The 19056-nt window shown below is 36.9% G+C and overlaps 2 pseudogenes; both read left to right on the top strand.

The window, feature by feature from the left end:
- The first annotated feature begins 386 nt into the window (after positions 1-386).
- Positions 387-1179, top strand: LOC110308996 (2-Hydroxyacid oxidase 2 pseudogene; annotated as a pseudogene).
- A 12854-nt stretch (positions 1180-14033) lies between these two features.
- Positions 14034-14141, top strand: LOC115029325 (small nucleolar RNA SNORA17; annotated as a pseudogene).
- Positions 14142-19056: the final 4915 nt, after the last annotated feature.

Here is a 19056-nt window from a genome sequence, read left to right on the forward strand (position 1 = left end):
TCGGGCCTGGATCTTGACATGGAGATCTGGAGGCATAGTGACTATGAATCCTAGGAGAATAAGACATGGAGATCTCTGACTTCAAGGTCATCTGGGACAAAGAACATACTTTTAATCTGAGCCACAGAAGATCTCTTCTGCTGGATAACTACATAAGGACATTGAAAGAAGGAAGATTTGCTCTTCTTTGTGTGCTTGCCTTGTGTGACTGAGAAACTGCCAATACTTGGACTCCCATTAACAGCTGCTGCTGACCATTGTTGGGGAGCTGGACTACAAACTATTCTTCTTGTGTATGAGTCATGAATGCTGTGATCAATCCCAGCAATATCTATAGCATCTTTGCAGCTGTTAATCTTGGTTTTCTTGTTCCTATTGGATAAATTACTGGTCCAGAAAAGCCTTTGGTATGTTTGGCAGACTTCAAGGCACATGCACAAAAGCAGCTGTCTAAGTCCTCCTGGGACTTTGTTAACATAGAAGCTGACAGAAGCATCACCTACAATGACAACATAGCATCACTCAAAAGAATCTGCCTCCACCCCAGATACATGAGAGATGTGTCAAAGGTGGACACCAGGACCACAATCCAAGGAGAAGAGAGCAATGCCCCTATTTGCATCTCACCCATGGACTTTCACTAGATTGCCTGTCCGGACAGAGAAAAGAACACAGCTAGAGCTACACCAGCTATATCCCAGAAGACATTCTTGCTGCTGATTCTGGAGACTTCCCTTGGTTCCAAATCTATATGCAGTCAGACTGGAACTTCAACAAGCAGATGATTCAGAAGATAGAAGCCTTGGGTTTCAAAGCTTTGGTGATCACTGTAGATATGCCTGTACTTGGCAATAGGCAAGGGAACAGGAGAAACCAGCTGAATTTGGAGGCAAACATAATGCTGAAGGATCTCTGATCCCCCAGAGAAAGTCCACACAGTCTGCCCTCACATCTTTACCCAGTACATCTTTCTGATGGAATGATCTCTACTTGCTTCAGAGTATAAATCAGTTACCCATTATCCTCAAAGGGATTTTAACAAAAGAGGACACAGAATTAGCAGGGAAGCACAATGTCCAAGGCACCATTGTGTCCTCCCATGGTGCAAGAGAGCTCGATGGGGTTCTGGCTGCAATTGATGTTCTGAGAGGAAATTTTCACCTTATGATTCACAAATGAAAAATTATTTTTCTTATTCATATTTCCTCTCATTATAGAACATTCAGATAAGTGTTGTATAGTGTCTATGTATACTCATTGTGTGATATATTTGTATTAAGGAACATTGTATCAATAATGAGGAAAGTAAAGAGGAAACATGAATGTACTATTTATAATGCTGAAGTATCACCTTTGAGAGTTAAGTAATAAAAAGACAAAAAGCAGGATCTAATAAAATCAACAGGCACTTTATATTAGAAAAACATAACAAGAAATCATAGAGGTGATATTGTCAGTATTTATAAGAAGTGAGAGATTCAGAAAGTATAATGTTATACGTATTTAGAAACAATCAGAAACATGACATGAGAGAAATGGTCCCCATGAATTCAAAGCATGCACATTGTGGATGATTTTGTTAAAAGGAGTTTGGTGGTCTGTGAGTACAAAAACAATTTATATTACATTGTAAATGTGTAATTCTTATAGGCCTCCCTTTATATGTTGCTTGGCCTTTTTCCTTTACATGTTTTAATATTCTTCCTATATTCTATAAATAGTGTTTTGGTTATTATATTGCAGAAGGATTTATATTGCAGGAGAGATGGGGCCATCAACCCTTCTTCAGAATTTTGATCCAGTGTTGTTCCTGTCTTAAGGAAATTCAGGTACTAAAATGGAGCAAAGTCTTAAGGAAAGGCCATCCAGTTACTGGCTGAACTTGGGGGTCCATCCCATAGGCATGCACCTGCTGCAGACAGACCTCACTGGGGTCCTCAATCCGCAAGAAAACTTGGGGTCCTGTTACAGGTGGGCAGGAGTCAGCGAAAGGGTGACAAACAGACATGGACACAGGGAGTGTGGTATCTGAATGTAATTTGTCAAACCAAGCATCCTATTTTTAATACAGAAGAAAATAGGGAAGTTAGGTGACACATCAGCAAGGTACATAGTGGTTACCAGATGCTTAATGACTCTTACACAAAACAGAGGAATGCAAACATAAAGACTTGCAGGAACTGGGCAATAAAACAACTGAGACAAAGCCAGCTCTATCTAAGGTCAGCTATATTCTTAGAAGCCAGGTGTGAGGTCTTTATACTCCTGGGGCAAGGGCTTTCACACCCAAGCCATGGTTCTAATTGGGGAGTTTCATTTTATCTAACCTTCTCATGAATAATACAGCCTTCTAGTTCCTCCTCAAACCACAGCCCGATCTACTTCTTCAACTATTGTAAATTCCTGTATATGGGAGTGATTGTTTGGGAGGACTTTCTACTAATAAGTAATGTAGCCTGCCATACATAACTATAATAAGAATTCTAAACTTACTTTGCTAAGCTTGCCCTGAGATTTCTAACTCTATGTAGTAGATAGTAATGCCTGATTTCTTTCACTACCTCTCTTACAATACTAGAGGCAATTCTGAGTGTCACTGAATAGGCAACATTCTTAATGAAATCCAAGCCAAGGGTTGGCTCAAGGACTACCTAGGGCATTTGTGAAGGCCAGGAAGCAAAGTTCAATTTTGGTTAGGTATTTGGCAATTCATTGCTTGGAGGCACCTATAATAAAGCAATACTGAAAGAAAGCACACAGATGCACTTGCCTGTCCCAGAGACTGCTGGCCTCTGTATTCCACACTTCCACTTCACTCCAGTCAGAATGGCTAAGATCAAAAATTCAGGTGACAGCAGATGCTGGCGAGGATGTGGAGAAAGAAGAACACTCCTCCATTGTTGGTAGGATTGCAAGCTTGTACAACCACTCTGGAAATCAGTCTGGGGGTTCCTCAGAAAATTGGACATAGTACTACCGGAGGATCCCTCAATACCTCTCCTGGGCATATATCCAGAAGATGTCCCAACCGGTAAGAAGGACACATGCTCCACTATGTTCATAGCAGCCTTATTTATAATAGCCAGAAGCTAGAAAAAACCCAGATACCCCTCAACAGAGGAATGGATACAGAAAATGTGGTACATTTACACAATGGAGTACTACTCAGCTCTTAAAAAAATGAATTTATGAAATTCCTAGGCAAATGGATGGACCTGGAGGGCATAATCCTGAGTGAGGTAACCCAATCACAAAGGAACTCGCACAATATGTACTTACTGATAAGTGGATATTAGCCCAGAAACTTAGGATACCCAAGATATAAGATACAATTTGCTAAACACAAGAAATTCAAGAAGAACGAAGACCAAAGTGTGGACACTTTGCCCCTTTTTAGAAATGGGAACAAAACACCCATGGAAGGAGTTACAGAGACAAAATTTGGAGCTGTGACGAAAGGATGGACCATCTAGTGATTGCCATATGCAGGGATCCATCCCATAATCAGCTTCCAAACGCTGACACCATTGCATACACTAGCAAGATTTTGCTGAAAGGACCCAGATATAGCTGTCTCTTGTGAGACTATGCTGGGGCCTAGCAAACACAGAAGTGGATGATCACAGTCACCTATTGGATGGATCACAGGGCCCCCAATGGAGGAGCTAGAGAAATTACCCAAGGAGCTAAAGGGAACTGCAACCCTATAGGTGGAGCAACAATATGAACTAACCAGTACCCCGGAGCTCTTGTCTCTAGCTGCATATGTATCAAAAGATGGCCTAGTCAGCCATCACTGCAAAGAGAGGCCCATTGGACTTGCAAACTTTATATGCCGCAGTACAGGGGAACCCCAGGGCCAAAAAGGGGGAGTGGGCGGATAGAGGATTGGGGGGGTGGGTATGGGGGACTTTTGGGATAGCATTGAAAATTTAAACGAGGAAAATACCTAATTAAAAAAAAAAAAAGCACACAGACTAAGTTTCCATGAACTTTTTGCCTTGGGACTGCATCCAGGTTTCTAGTACTGTCATACGAGTCACTACTGGAGTGTATGTAGCATGCACCAAACCCTGACACCATTACTGAATCCATGTGCTTTCAGACAGGACATAGCACAGTTGCCCTCAGAGGTTCTGCCAGTAGCTGACTGAGTCAGATGCAGATACTTACAACCAACGATTGAACTGAGGTTATGGACTCCTCTGGAAGAGTTAAGAAAACAAAGGAGCTGAAGGGGATGGAAACCCCATAGGATGACAACAGTGTCAACTAACCTGCACCCCTGTGAATTCCCAGAGGGTAAGAGACCATCCAAAGAGCAAACATGGGCTGGTCCATGCCCTGAACACATATGTAGCAGAGGACTGGCTTGCATGACCTTCCTGAAAAGGATGGGCTTAATACAGTAGAGACTTGGTTTTCCCAGGGAAGGGAGATATGTTGGGAGGGAATTAATTGGTTGTAGGAAGGGCTAGGGAGGTGTATGTGGGAACACCCTCTCAGAGGCAAAGGGGAAAGGGGATGAACTGAAGAAACCTTGGAGGGGGAACCAGGAAGGGAGGCAACATTTGGAGTGTAAATAAAACAAGTTAGAAAAAGCTATCTCTGTTTAAAATATTAACTCCTTTCCAGGTTTCTTGAATTCAATATAGATTCTATACTACCATAAATGTATGTTTATTTGCTTTTTAATTCACAATTGACCAAGTTACCCTTTAATAAGAACACTGGACAGTGGTGCCACATAACTTTAAGACTAGAATGCCAGAAGCAGAGATAGGCACATCTCTGATTTTGAGGACAGCCTGGTCATTGTTCCAGGATGGTCAAAGCTAGAGCTACACAATGAAAAACTTTTTAAAAAAAGAAAGGAAAGAAACTGAAGAAAAGAAAAGAAAAGAAAAGAAAAGAAAAGAAAAGAAAAGAAAAGAAAGGGAATTTATGAAGAGCTCTTGTAGTGTAGGAATATTTTATATTTTCCTATATAGTTCATGAATACCTCCATACCCTGTTGCCTAAGATCATGTCAGTTTGCTTCCTTCTATTTTATATCCTTAGAATTCTTATCTATATTGATCTTTTATTTCTTAGTAAATCTGTGACCCTTTGGAGACTTCTGATTTCCTCGTATCTCCTTGCGTTTGTGTGGATTAGATTTCATTTTCCAGGAGCATATTCTAAAACATTGATAATGAAAAATGGTGATCATTAAGCCACCCTGACTCTTGTCACTCTAATGTATATAGGTATGTGTGTGTGTGTGTGTGTGTGTGTGTGTGTGTGTGTGTCTGTGTTTGTGTGTTTGGTTCTTTATACTAGCTCTATGTAATTTATGTAATGTAAGAACAATCTGGAACTGAGGAGAAAATCATGGTACCAAAGTTGTAATTTCTTGCCAAAATAATTCATATACAATGAAGCTTCAATTGGAACCAGGAAAACTAGTTCCAGTCCTTTTCTCACATACAGCCACTGCAAAGGACTCTATTCCTTCAACGTGTTAGAATAACTTATAATAGACTGTACAATGTGTAAAAGGACAAGCTGAGATGCTTTCTTAATAACAAGGAAAGTTCAAAATAGCCAGAGAATTGAGCCTTCTATGACTAACACAGGTCCCTCTTAAGATCTTTGGTTTTGCATCCTGTTTCTGGTGCTGACTGTTATATAGAAAAATGAAAAAGGACAAAGCCTCAGACCAAAATTAGAATTCTATAAAATTGGGAGGTTTAAGCTCTCAGACACAGTACTGGAACAATGGCAGTAAGGCCTTCACTGCTGTTAGTAATGAGGGTCATATTCAAGTACCTGGTACTTCCTCAAAGAATAAAAAAGTTCATGATAAATCAGATTTGGAAATGGGAACTAGTTATCATTCCCCTACATGAAGTGAAAGTGAAGCTAAGTGTATAAAGTTAGCTATATTCTAAGATACATTATGATGAAGTAGTGATTGGCATACATACCCAGACTAATACTTGGGATTTTTGCAAAGCCAAAAGTCATATAACAGGCTTTATAATATTGATCTTCTTCAAAATTATATATTTATTTTGTATATAACATACAAGTTATAAAAATAAATACTAAATAATATTTTTAAATTGTCAGCTAGAAAACTCAGAGAAGAAATCCCTTGATTTTTTGTTTTGTTTTGTTTTTGTTTGTATATTTGATTTTGTCTTTGTATTTTTTTTTTTTGAGACAGAGTTTCTCTGTGTAGGCCTGGCTTTCCTGAGACTTACTCTGTACACCAGGCTGGACTCGAACTAAGAAATTCACCTGCCTCTGCCTCCCAAGTGCTGGGATTAAAGGCCTGTGCCACCACACCCGGCAGAATCCCTTGATTTTAAATTGAATTATGCATATGGTTGTATATGTAGCCATCTTCTATTATAACGTATAGCATGAAGACAGTAAGCTACTGAAATACAGAAACAGAACCAAGCTTATTTATAAGACATGGATGTCTACTGCAATACATGCTTGGTCACCTAAATGTGAGTGGGTGGAAAGAAAAAAGGGCTTCATTATATGTACATTAACAGACTTGGCATCTCTGTAGTGATTTTCCCTGGGGCACCGTCTATACAATCTTGTACCTCTCTCATTTTTATATACATCCTCAACTCTAGAAATGCAGAATTCAATGCATACTTGATGACTAAATCAGTGTGTTACATTCCATTTGCCTATTATGACTTTGCAATATTGATCCCTCATTTGTAGAATATATTACAATTCCTCAAATCTTAGTGGGAAACTTTCAGTACTAGGCAAAGACTATTTTATCTTTAAGATAATTATTATAGGCTGATTTATAATAAAGTTGGTTTTTTATATGTTGAGTTTGTGTTATTTCCAATCTTCTTCATGAAAAAAGGTGTGCTCCAACCCTGTGGTTTTTATCAACATATAAGCTAGTATATAAGAGTGTAAAAGACCAGATAGGATTTCTATTTTTGAAAATAAGGTGTGTGTGTGTGTGTGTGTGTGTGTGTTCTCCACAAATGTCAGTCACAGATATGAAATTTACTTACTTTTCTTTTCAACAGAAATAATATATAAGTCCTAACATGAGTAATAATTAACAATATAAAAATACTTCTTACATATGAATGTAGTGTATATGCATAGGCTAATATTTTTAAAAAATCAGAATACCTTAATATTTTCAATAAGATTATTTTTAACAATTTTACATTATGTAATCTTGACATATATGCCATTATTTGAAGTTATACAATTATTGCAAAAATGTTTAGAACATTAGTCTAGACATATTTTATGTCACCTAGATACAAGCGAAAGTTATTTGAAAGGAAGAAACCTAAATTAAGGAAATTCCTGCATAAAGTTAAGGCAGAAGGCAAGTCTATAAGCCATTTTCATAGCTAGTGATGGATGGAAGAGGGTGGTTCCATCCTTACTATCATGGTCTTGAGGTCTGAAGAATTCAGACTGAGCAAGCATTGACAGCAAGCCATTAAGCAGCACTTCTCCACGTGCCTACATCAGATACTGCTTTCAGGCTACTATGCTGCTTGGTTTTCTGTCCTGAATATGTGAGATAATCAACAGTAATATGGAAGTGTAAGCCAAATAAGCCTTTTTCTCTCCAACTCTTTTATGGTGTTTCATCATAACATAGAAACCTTAACTAATACAAACATCTATGTTTTAAATGAGATGTTTTAGAAATTAGCTATTTCTTTTTCTTAATAAAGGGATTAAAAGGGTACATTTCTACAATTTAAAAATAATTACAAAATAATTCAAAAATCTCCTTCAAACAGGTTTATCATTTTAGTAATATGCCAGAGTAAATAGACAAAAGTAAAGAGAACTCTTAACGCATAGCTGCAGTGGGAGATTGTTTAAAGTAAACCGTCTATACAATCATGAATGATTAAAATTAATTTAGAATCCTGCCAGCAAATGTGTGCTTTTATTACGGTACCTTATAACTTGCCATGCTTATGCCCAGATAAAAATAGGAGGATCTGCTTACTGGCATATGCTATTGGCCCAACCCCTTATTGATATGGGGATGAGGCCATGTGTGTTTTATTTTACAGGGTGCTGAATATGCCAGGTCATTGTCAAAGCAATTGATATGACATATTGATGTTGGGACAAATAATGATGCTGACCTCATCTTGCTGAATGCCTTGATGATGGTGATGTAGAAGCTTTATTAGACTTGTTCCTGACACACTTTTGCAACACTATTCTATGTGGTCAAGGCCAGAAGTATTTTAACTGCCAATAATATGCAGATGTTAGGCTTTCCTTGGTTTGAGAGTAAATAGTATTCAAACTTGGTAAATTATATTGCCTACCTACTTGTTTTATTAGAAATAGTACCATTGCTGGATATGTTTCCATGGACACTCAGACTTGGAATAGACTATCTCTAAGACTGTAGTGTTAAACATTAATATAGGAATGTCTATATATCAGACTGGACAAGCTGCCTTGCCTCAGGCTCTTTGACCTTGCAGTACAGAGAACATTGAGAGTGTGGAACTCACTTCTGATAAAAACCCATCAGATGGAGAAGTTGTTATAATGACCCTTCTCTTTGCTTTAATGTGACTGGTTATCCTCACTCAGTCATGGACTGGGCTAAAAAACCAATCCTATACTAGACGAAAAGAAATGACTGAGCATTTAGAAGGCTGGTTCTAGAATTTTTCAGAGACATATTTGGAAATTGGCAGCTACCTTATGTTTGCTGTGGATAAAAATGGAACAGGTTCTGGGGTTAAGGTAAATGTGAGATCCTGTGTTACCCCACCTAATCTTTTATTAATTGGGAATGTTTTCTTTATTATTGGCTCTGATGAGTTCAATTTTTAATAGCCTTTTGTTCAATTTGTTTCTGCATTGTATGCTGGTCAATTTGTAACATCATTCAGTTTCTACTATGATTTCAATATATATATATATATATATATATATATATATATATATATATATATGTGTGTGTGTGTGTGTGTGTATGTATATATATAGTAGAAATCATATATATGTATATATACATATATATATGTATACATGTATACACACACATATATATATACTGAAATCATAGTAGAATTCATATATATATATATATATGAATTCAGAGACAGACTTACAAATATAGAGAGAATTAGATCAAACTCTTGCAAGGAGAAAACACATGGTTGAGCTGATCATTGCTGGTGTTGTTGCTCTTATAACACGTAATGCCAGAGCTACTACTTCTGCATTAACTTTATTACAAGAGGCACAAACACCTATTTTTGTTCATCTTTCAGAAAAGGCAGCAAATGCCCTAACATACAAGAGGATTCAGATAGATGGTTAGAACAAGACTTGATGCATTATATTACATAGTGCAGATCATGGGAAATGAGGTATAAGGAATGAATGTCAGAAGCCAGTTGAAATGTCATGATTGATATCTATGGATTTGTATTCCTTCAAAAATGTATAATGATCATCAGGATAATTAGACCAAAATTAAGGGGTACCTTCATGGTATTTGGCATAATACTAATATTAATCTGGTGCATTTGTTACCATTCATAAGGAAATTGTAAATTTAAAAAAAATGCAAAGCCTTTGTCATTTGATGCTGTGCTCAGAATAGCATGGTAAGTGATATTCTGAAAATGTTACAGGCCATTTTTACTTCATGGTTTTCATTTACATCTCCCTTAGTTGGAATAGCAGAACTTGGCTTTATGGTCCTTTTTACGGTATGTATGTTATTTGCTCTTTCAAGAGGAATGATCAGAGTTTTTACAGATGTAGAAGCAGAGTTACATAAATTCAAGCTCCAACTTCTTTCCTAGCAGAAGTTGGTAGTCAATGACAGGTAAGATCATCTTTAAAACCTTCTAAACCTAAGACAGCTTACCTATACAAGATTATTTGAATGCCAATGATGGCTAAGAGCTGCGATTTTAGATGGCAACCTAAGACAGGCACAGCTATCTGCTCTGTGACTGGTAAAGTGCCTCTTATAAAAAGACAGATAAGATACTATTAGAGGAGGAACAGCCTAAGTCAGGGCATGAATGCTAGGATTTATTTACCGATGATGGGTAAGGGACATACCTCTTACAGAGATACCTAAGATAGGCACAGTCTTTCTGCATCAATAGCTGAGACAGCCTTGGTTTGCATACATAAAAATGGAGCCATGTGGGGAGCACTTCTGAAGTTAACTTTGGCTGACTTCTTGATTGTGATTAATCATGAATGAGTCAGCCTACATCTGTCTTTGCTTTTAATGAAGACATGCATAATATCCGCCAAGTTCCCATGCTGACACATATGTGTTTGAGAGATTGTCCTAGCCTGAAGGAATGGCCTTAATCAAACATAGATATTATGTACCATAAACTCACCATAAAATAAAAACTGATATTCTGTAAAAGTACTCAATGAAAGGATCAGAAAAATAAGGCTCCTACTATCTCCATGGAAGTATTTATGGCATACTATGATGCTAAAGAATCTTAAGTAAAATCTTCAACTTTTTAAGCTTTGAATTTAACAAAAACAAAACTGTAAAATCCTAACCAGGTAACAAGTAGTAACCCATTGTAAACTGGTAAATATAATTAAGACATACAAGATAATGGTCAATGAGTTTATGAATGATCATTTATTAAATATATACAGAAGTTTACTTATAGTTAAGCTAAGTCCAAATGTAATTTATATACAGGGACATTCTTTACTCTTCTGTACATATTATTAAGGTTATACCTAAAGAAAGTTATCATATATATGTATACATACACACACACACAAAGAGACAAATATATACAAATACATACATATATAGAAAGGGCCAAATTGTTGCAACTAGAAAAAAGTTCAGAATCATTTGCCTTGCTGGGTAATTATACTCAATAATTAATTTTTTTATTTAGTTTTGTCTCTTTGAATGATAATCTCTAAGTGGGGTCTCATCTCAAAATTATTATGTAAATCATGTTTGCCAGATACTCTCAAGAATCTTCTCAGTTTACATTACAATAATATGCAACAGCATTGTGGTAAAAAGAATGTAGTGCTTATTTCAAGAAAACAAAAGTGATAAACAAGGACAGTGGTGTACTAGCAAGCTTCATGAAATTACTTTATATTTCATACACATTTCTGGAGATCACAGATTATCTCAATTAGTTACATGCATTATATTAATATATATTACATTTATATATGATTATTTGGCATACACAGATATATAATATATACACCTTCTTAAATAAATATCAATAAAAAATTACCTGGTTATTTAGAGTTTTTCATTCATTACCAAAAATGTTTTAATGCTTTTGTTAAGATGATCCTCATATTTTACAAGAGGATAATGAAGAAGAAGAAGAAGAAGAAGAAGAAGAAGAAGAAGAAGAAGAAGAAGAAGAAGAAGAAGAAGAAGAAGAAGAAGAAGAAGAAGAAGAGGCAGGAGGAGGAGGAGGGGAGGAGGAGACGGAGGAAGAGGAGAAGATGGAGACAGAGACGGAGGAGATGGAGAGAAGAAGGAGAGGAGAGAAGAAGGAAGGAGAAGAAGGGAGGGAGGAGAAGGGAGGAAGGAGAAAGGTGGAAGGAGAAAGAGAAGAAGGAGAAAGGAGAAAGAGAAAGAGAAGGAGATGGAGAAGGAGAAGGAGAAAGGAGAAAGGAGGAGACAGATGAAAAGAAGGAAGAAGATCCCTCATGTTTGCTCCTCTGCTTTCACTCCCTTTTAAGTTTTACTTCATAGAAATGCATTAATTTGTGTTATTGCCCAAGATATATTTGCATAAATGATTAAATGTCTATCATTTCATAATTATAATTCTCCATAGTTGCCAGCTGGTATCATATTTTCAATTCAACTAAATATGTCAAAATTTTTGTGAGCATTCATTTGTAACATATACCAAATAAGCTGCTGTCAACCATATCAGAAGGTACTGCACATTTGTCAGCATCCTCACAGACACACACACTTCATAAGTGCTCTGGTGTTGTTGTCACTGAACAGTCTGCATAAAGTTTTCAGGTGTCCATTCATATGAAAATTATAGTTTTATATAAAATTGATGTAACCTAGTATATCTGTAGAAACAGAGGGAGATATTAGCTATAATAAGAACATGAAACTTTACTATTACAGGTTAAATTTAGTCTATTTAGTGTTATAAAATTGCAATGACTATTTAACAACTTCAAAGTCCACCTCATACTCTACTTTTTCCATTTGGGTGACCTTCCATATACGTCTTAATTTAAAAACAGAGTTAAACTGACATGACTTATTTTCATAGGACAAACTTTGTGAAGTTTTTCAGTATGCTGTTTTTATTTTGTTTGTTTTGTTTTGGGTTTTTTTTGAGGTTTTGTTTGTTGGTTTGTTTTTTGTGGATTGGTTGTAAACCTTTGTCATTTGGTGAGATCCTAACTGCTTCCAGTGCCCAGCTTTTCGTGTGTTGTTGATATTATCAGTATTGAGAATAAAGTATTAGTGTATGAAGGAAAAGCTGAGTTACAATTCTCAGATTATAAAAAGAAGCTCTGATCTGGATATGTAGTTCCTTGAAGAAAGCACAGTCCTCATCTAGTATAGTTTTAGGAAATTTCTAGCTTCAATGTTTTATAATTTCTGGGCCCCATATGGTGAAAAGTGGAGTAGTAGCTTAATATTCCCCTAAGTCATGGTCACACATGCTTCTCTCAGTAGTTGACACTGGGCATTTAGCCTCTAGTTTATATTTATTAAACCCAAAGTCACTCTCTGTTTTAACACAGCTAAAATAAATTTTGGTATTGAGTTGATGACATGAAATCACAATTGTATACTTTTTAAAATTATATACTATTATACCAGCTGAAATATTTGTTTTAACAGTAAAAACTTCTTTGCTACTTTCAAGCTATAGTTAAAGAGATGTAATGGTTTTCACACATGAAGTCAGTTAACTTCTATGAAAAATGTAGGGAATTAGGCTTTCTTTTATGTACATTACATGAAGTTATTTCAAAATAAAATTGAGCATGGTCTGGCAGCCTATTATCTTAGTGATTGAGGGACAGAGGAAGATGGGTAGAAGTTCATGAACATCCTTACTTATATTGCCAATTCTGTAGGCATAATGTCAAAACTGTAAACTAGAAAAACAAGTATTTTCCCCAAGGTTTTAATTAGTGTGTTTGAAATTAGTCCCCACTTACTAAGCAAGAAATCACATAGAAATAACATATGTGACCATCTCTAAAATAAAAATAATAAATATTTATAAATACATACTAAAAAGATAGATAATATAAATAAATGTATAAAATAATAGAATAATGTTATAAATAATAAGTAATGAATTTTATAAATAAAATAAAGAAATAAATAATATATTTACTATTCTCATGAATTTGATATAGTATCAAAAGATTAAATATAAATATATGATTTTTCTTTAAGCATTATAATAGAGTTAAAATGTTGTATTCTCAATGAGAATTCCACAAACTAATGTTGAAACAAATATATTTTTATTTTTAGGAAGTCTTGTGTGACCAGTGGTATCATTTAATTAAAGGAAATTAAGATTATTGCTGTATAGAAATCTCTATAGTTTTTCATACATCTAGCATTATTATACTCCCCTAGAAAGGCACATAAATAAAATCACTCAATAGAAAATAGTTTTGATATATAGTTAAAATTTTAGTAAGTAGTATATCTATTTTAAAATCTTTTTTGAAAAATAAACATAAGATTATTAATAGATTAATATTATAAGATTAAACATAATCTTAATAGACTATTACAAAATCTTATTAGATAATTAGAATAAATTTTGCTTTTTGTCAGTGAACTGTTTACTTTATCCCTGGGATATAAGTATTGAAATAGAGTCATAAATCAAATATCAAATATTCACTGATAATCGTACATATTTTACTTAAGATTTATTCAATATTATATAGTAACAAATTCAGTATTTTCTTTTCTTTTACATAAAGAATTAAATATCCCTAACCCTGTAACCATTGTTGTAACACATGTCTATCATTAATCAGTGGAGGGGAGATAGGCTATGTCTATGCTCAGAATTCTGACCTATGAAGGTCTGAATGATTAGTAGCTTAATATTTCATTAACAATGCTAGCTTGGGACATACATCTGTCCAGTTCTGCACAAATCTAGATGGGTCCCAGGGCAGGGAGCAAGCAAGTGTGAGAGGAGACAGACTGTATAGACCTGCAAAGCCCAGCAGAAGTGTGACAGAAACCTGAAAAATCCCACCTAGGATATCCCACATGAGCCCCAGACAGATAACCACATTGTGAGGCAATGAAGGAAGGTCTGGGAGAGGAGGAAGCCAAAGACACCAGTCTGCTGTCTTGAGGAGGAAGCCAAAGACACCAATTTGCTGTCTTGAGACTTGGGCAGGAAGTTAGCCTGAGATGACTACCAGGCCATGTCACACAGGCCTGGAGGGACAGATGATACCTGAAATGGCCTCAGACATTCAGAGATTCTGGGTGCCACTAAGAAAAGCAAGGAAGTTTTGAAAAAAAAAAAAAAAAAAAAAAAAAACAGAAAAGAAAGAGAAACAGACAGATGTGGGAACAATGAACAGAGGCAGAACTGCAGACTTGAGGGAGGGTATGATGCTATCTGGGACCATGGTTGGGTCCTGGCCTATGTTCATGCCAGAGGACACATCTGGGTCTGTTGTCCCACAGCAGCAGCATTCTGCTAGCACTACAGCCCAGACAGCTGTCTCCTGGGGAGATGTGGATGTCTTTGAGCTGTGGAGAACTGTGCCATTCCTCACCTGGACAACATAGGTAGGGTTATCTTTATGCTTATGCTTATGGTTAGGGTTTGGGTGTGCCCTGGGGACAGAAGAGTTGCTCCACTCCTAGTCAGGTGTTGTACCGGGGAGAAAAGCCTACCACAATATAGTAGTTAAGTAGTTAAGTTCCGTAGGGAATAGAGCATATGAGAGCTGTCCTCCATCACTCATCTCCTTTGCAGTAACATGGATAAGGGAGAGATCCTCTCCTCCCCCACTCTACTCTTCCTATTCTCGGTAGGTATAGGCAGAAGTCTTGACTATGGGGCCTTGACAGTAGGACAGGTATTCATGCCCCTCACCAGCTCCAGCACATTGTAAAGCACGCCCTGGACCTCTTCACCTGGGCAGCCCAGTAGATCTGATCTTGATAGCCGGGGTGAAGGCAAGCTGGGCCAAAGGGTATGAGCATGGGAAAGCTGCTGCAACTTATCTGCCATGCATTGGCATGGGCTAGGGTGAGAGATGCCTGTGCTTCTTGCCCCTTGCCACCTACAGCAGACATGAGAACTGGCCGTGAGTTCATCAGAATGGGACATCTGGTCCTCCCTTTCACAGGCTGCAACATTCAGGATAGCAGACACTGAACCTCACCTGGGCAGCAGAGCAGAGCTGGCCCTGGACACTAAGGTCTGTGAGTGAGATGGCCCTGAGGGTTTGAGTATGGGAAAACTGGCCCTGCCACTTATCTACTGGGTGGTGGAACAGAAGGGAAAGAGATAATCCTCTCCCCTCTCTTGTCCTTTGTTGTCTATGGCAGGCAGGAGAGCTATTCCCAGCATCATGAGAGGAGGAAAATTAGGGTTATTTTATAGCCATGTTTCTGGATTAAAATTTTGTCTACACTAGAATTTTGAATTGGTCCACAACAATATCTACCCTCTGGATGAACTTGCTACAGTGAATGAAGGAGCTGTTCCTACAGATGTAAACTGTAGGATCTCCATGACACAGGAAAAAAAAAATATCCTAGTGATGTCAATCACTAGGCCAAGGATTCATTGCAATGAACATTTGTAACCAAAGAACTGTGGACAAAAGTATATACACACTACAGCTTCCACAATGAGATTCTTTTTCTCTGTTTTGTGGAGGTTTCAGGGTCGAGACTGGGCACAAGGGGAGGGTGAGATGTGTGAGATTGGAGTGAATGCTGCAAAATTCACAAAAAAGGAAAGAATTAAATTTTTATTGAGCTATTGTTACTGCGGTATGTAGAACATTGTCAACATTTGCAATTCTTTGATAGATTTGTCTGTTTTTTTATTATTTTAGAAAGATAGTTTAATATCTTTTAATAGTTTAACACTACACACATGTATCAAGGTTCAAATACATGCAGAACTTTGGTTCCCTTTTAAATACTGATAAAATCACATAACATGCAAGACTCCCTTAACAGAAGATAACCATATTTTTCATATAATCAAAGAAATCTTTGTTTACCATATATATTAATCTTTATTTCATGAACAAAATTTTACAGGGGGAATGAATATAGTGACTCTCAGATAGTTATCCTAGTGATTCAGTGGAAGAAATATCAGTGACCAGTATTTCAACAGATCTAAAGCCTCAGAATAAAATAGAAAACAATCACCATTGTCAATTTTGAGCCACAAATTACTGAGTCCCTGCTGAAGACCTGCCTGTTCTGTGTTCTGTGACCACTGCTGATGACTGGAGGCTTGTCTCCCATCATCGCACCAAAGAGTTGGAGTGATACAGTGACATGACAACAGCTCAGTGGCAAACACCTTTGCTTTCATAAACTATATATCAAGAGACAATTTGCTAGACAATTTGTCTTGGGTTACCTTTGCCAGTCTCAGTGCACACATGGTATGGGAACTGTATGCATCCATTTGCATTAGCCTATGCTGCCTAAAACCTGGCTTTCGGAATTCTACTGTGGCTTATTTACTTTTTATTTTAGAAAGCAGTTCCAGTAAATAGGCTCAGTTCACAGAGGTGCTGGCCATCCTTACTTCAAATTCAAGGGAATGGTTAACTTGTGAAAAAGAGATGGAGGAAAGGACCTTAAGATAAGGAACAGAGCAGGCAATTCATGATGCGCATCACATAAATGTTCAAGAGCAAAGTAAAAAGCACCATAGTCTGGGCTAATACTCAAAGATACTCTTAGCAGTCAGCATGCTGAGGTAAAGGTCTCTCAGTTGCCACAGATGTCAGCCTAGCTTTCTAGAAGCAAATGTCTTTCTCTTGTCTGCTTATTTTAGACTAGCTTCCTTGGATCTCTTGAATTATCACATTTACACTAAAGGTCACAGGGGACTTCTATTCCCATAGATGCCTAAAACTTAGTGCATTAATACAAGAATTGCTCCATCGCCCATCAAGCTAGATCATTTTTTTTTCTTAGATAGTATGTCCAGGCATTCAACAGTATAAATTATACTTAGGATGACTTCCATGAAAACCTACTTCTTATAAGCTTCTCACTTTTATTCTTTTATCTAAACAACCCATGAAACTAATTACTGCTCTCTATCCCCATGGCTATTGCCACAGTTTATATCATCTTTTATATGATTAGCTTTCTGTACATTTAAATTTTTCTGGTAGGTCTTTGAGAATTTTACACAACACATTTTATCATATGCATTCCATTTCTTAACTCCACATATAAGCCATTTTCGAACTCATCAACTTTCTATGCTCCTTTTTTTGTGGGTTTTTTTTTATTTATTATTGTTGTTAATTTTTGTTATTCTTCAAATCCAACTTGTGCTCCCATATATTCTTTGGTATTTAGTTATCCACTATCCATTTTGGTATTTAGTTATCCACTATCCATTTTAGTCTCCCTATAAAGAGCAACACTCTGAGAAAGAATATATACCCCCTCTCCTAGCATTAGTTAATTGCTAATAACTCCTAAGCAAGAGATAGGTTTACGCCTGCCTCCCTTCCTTCCATACTACAGTTTTTTTCCTTACTTAAGTTTTTGCAGTATTTGTACATGATTTCAAATTTGTTGTAAGTTCACACTTGTAATTTCTCTTTCGTGAGGCAAAAAAAAAAATGCTCTTCTTTCAGAAATATTTACCTACATTCTCTCTTTTTTTCCATATCTCAGTTCTACAATGATCCATAAGTCTTTGAAAGAGTGTTCGTGTGATAAAGATGTTCTTATAGGTCTGTCAATTTAAGGGAAGTGATCCAGAATACAGTAGAATAAAAGGGTTAAGGGAAGCAATGTAGCAGAAAGAATTAAGCAGTAGAAAAAGTGAAGTCAAGGGAAAAAAGAGAATATAGAAAAAGATGACAGTAAAGACCTTCTCTCACTGATAAGTGGATATTAGCCCAAAACCTTAGGATGCCCAAGATATAAGATACAATTTGTTAAACGCATGAAACTCAAGAACGAAGACCAAAGTGTGGACACTGTGCCCCTTCTTAGAATTGGGAACAAAACACCCATGGAAAGAGTTACAGAGATAAAGTTTGGAGCTGTGACAAAAGGATGGACCATCTAAAGACTGCCATATCCAGGGATCCATCCCATCATCAGCTTCCAAACGCTGATACCATTGCATACACTAGCAAGATTTTGCTGAAAGGACCCAGATATAGCTGTCTCTTGTGAGACTATGCCGGGGCCTAGCAAACACAGAAGTAGATGCTCACAGTCAGCTATTGAATGGATCACAGGGCCCGCAATGAAGGAGCTAGAGAAAGTACCCAAGGAGTTAAAGGGATCTGCAACCCTTTAGGTGGAACAACATTATGAACTAACCAGACCCCAGAGCTCTTGACTCTAGCTGCATATGTATCAAAAGATGTCCTAGTCGGCCATCACTGGAAAGAGAGGCCCATTGGACTTGCAAACTTTATATGCCCCAGTACAGGGCAATGCCAGGGCCAAAAAGTGGGAGTGAGTGGGTAGGGGAGTGTGGGGGGGAGTGTATTGGGGACTTTTTGGATAGCATTGGAAATGTAAATGAGGAAAATACCTATTTAAAAAAAATGTCATAAGAAAATCTACTACTGAGGAAGTTTCCTAAAATATATATGTACATACATTTTAAAAGAATTTAAATGGAGTTATGTAGAAGAATTTTTATCCTACAAAATGGCTGTTCCTCAAGGAATCTTATCCAAACATATAAATCTGTATAATTCCACAGGCATACTCCACAGTTTTCATCTTCTGACTAGAATACAGATACATCCTTAGTACAT

Source organism: Mus caroli, unplaced genomic scaffold, assembly GCF_978045245.1.
Source record: "Mus caroli unplaced genomic scaffold, Mus_caroli_1 scaffold_12, whole genome shotgun sequence".
NCBI lineage: Eukaryota > Metazoa > Chordata > Mammalia > Rodentia > Muridae > Mus > Mus caroli.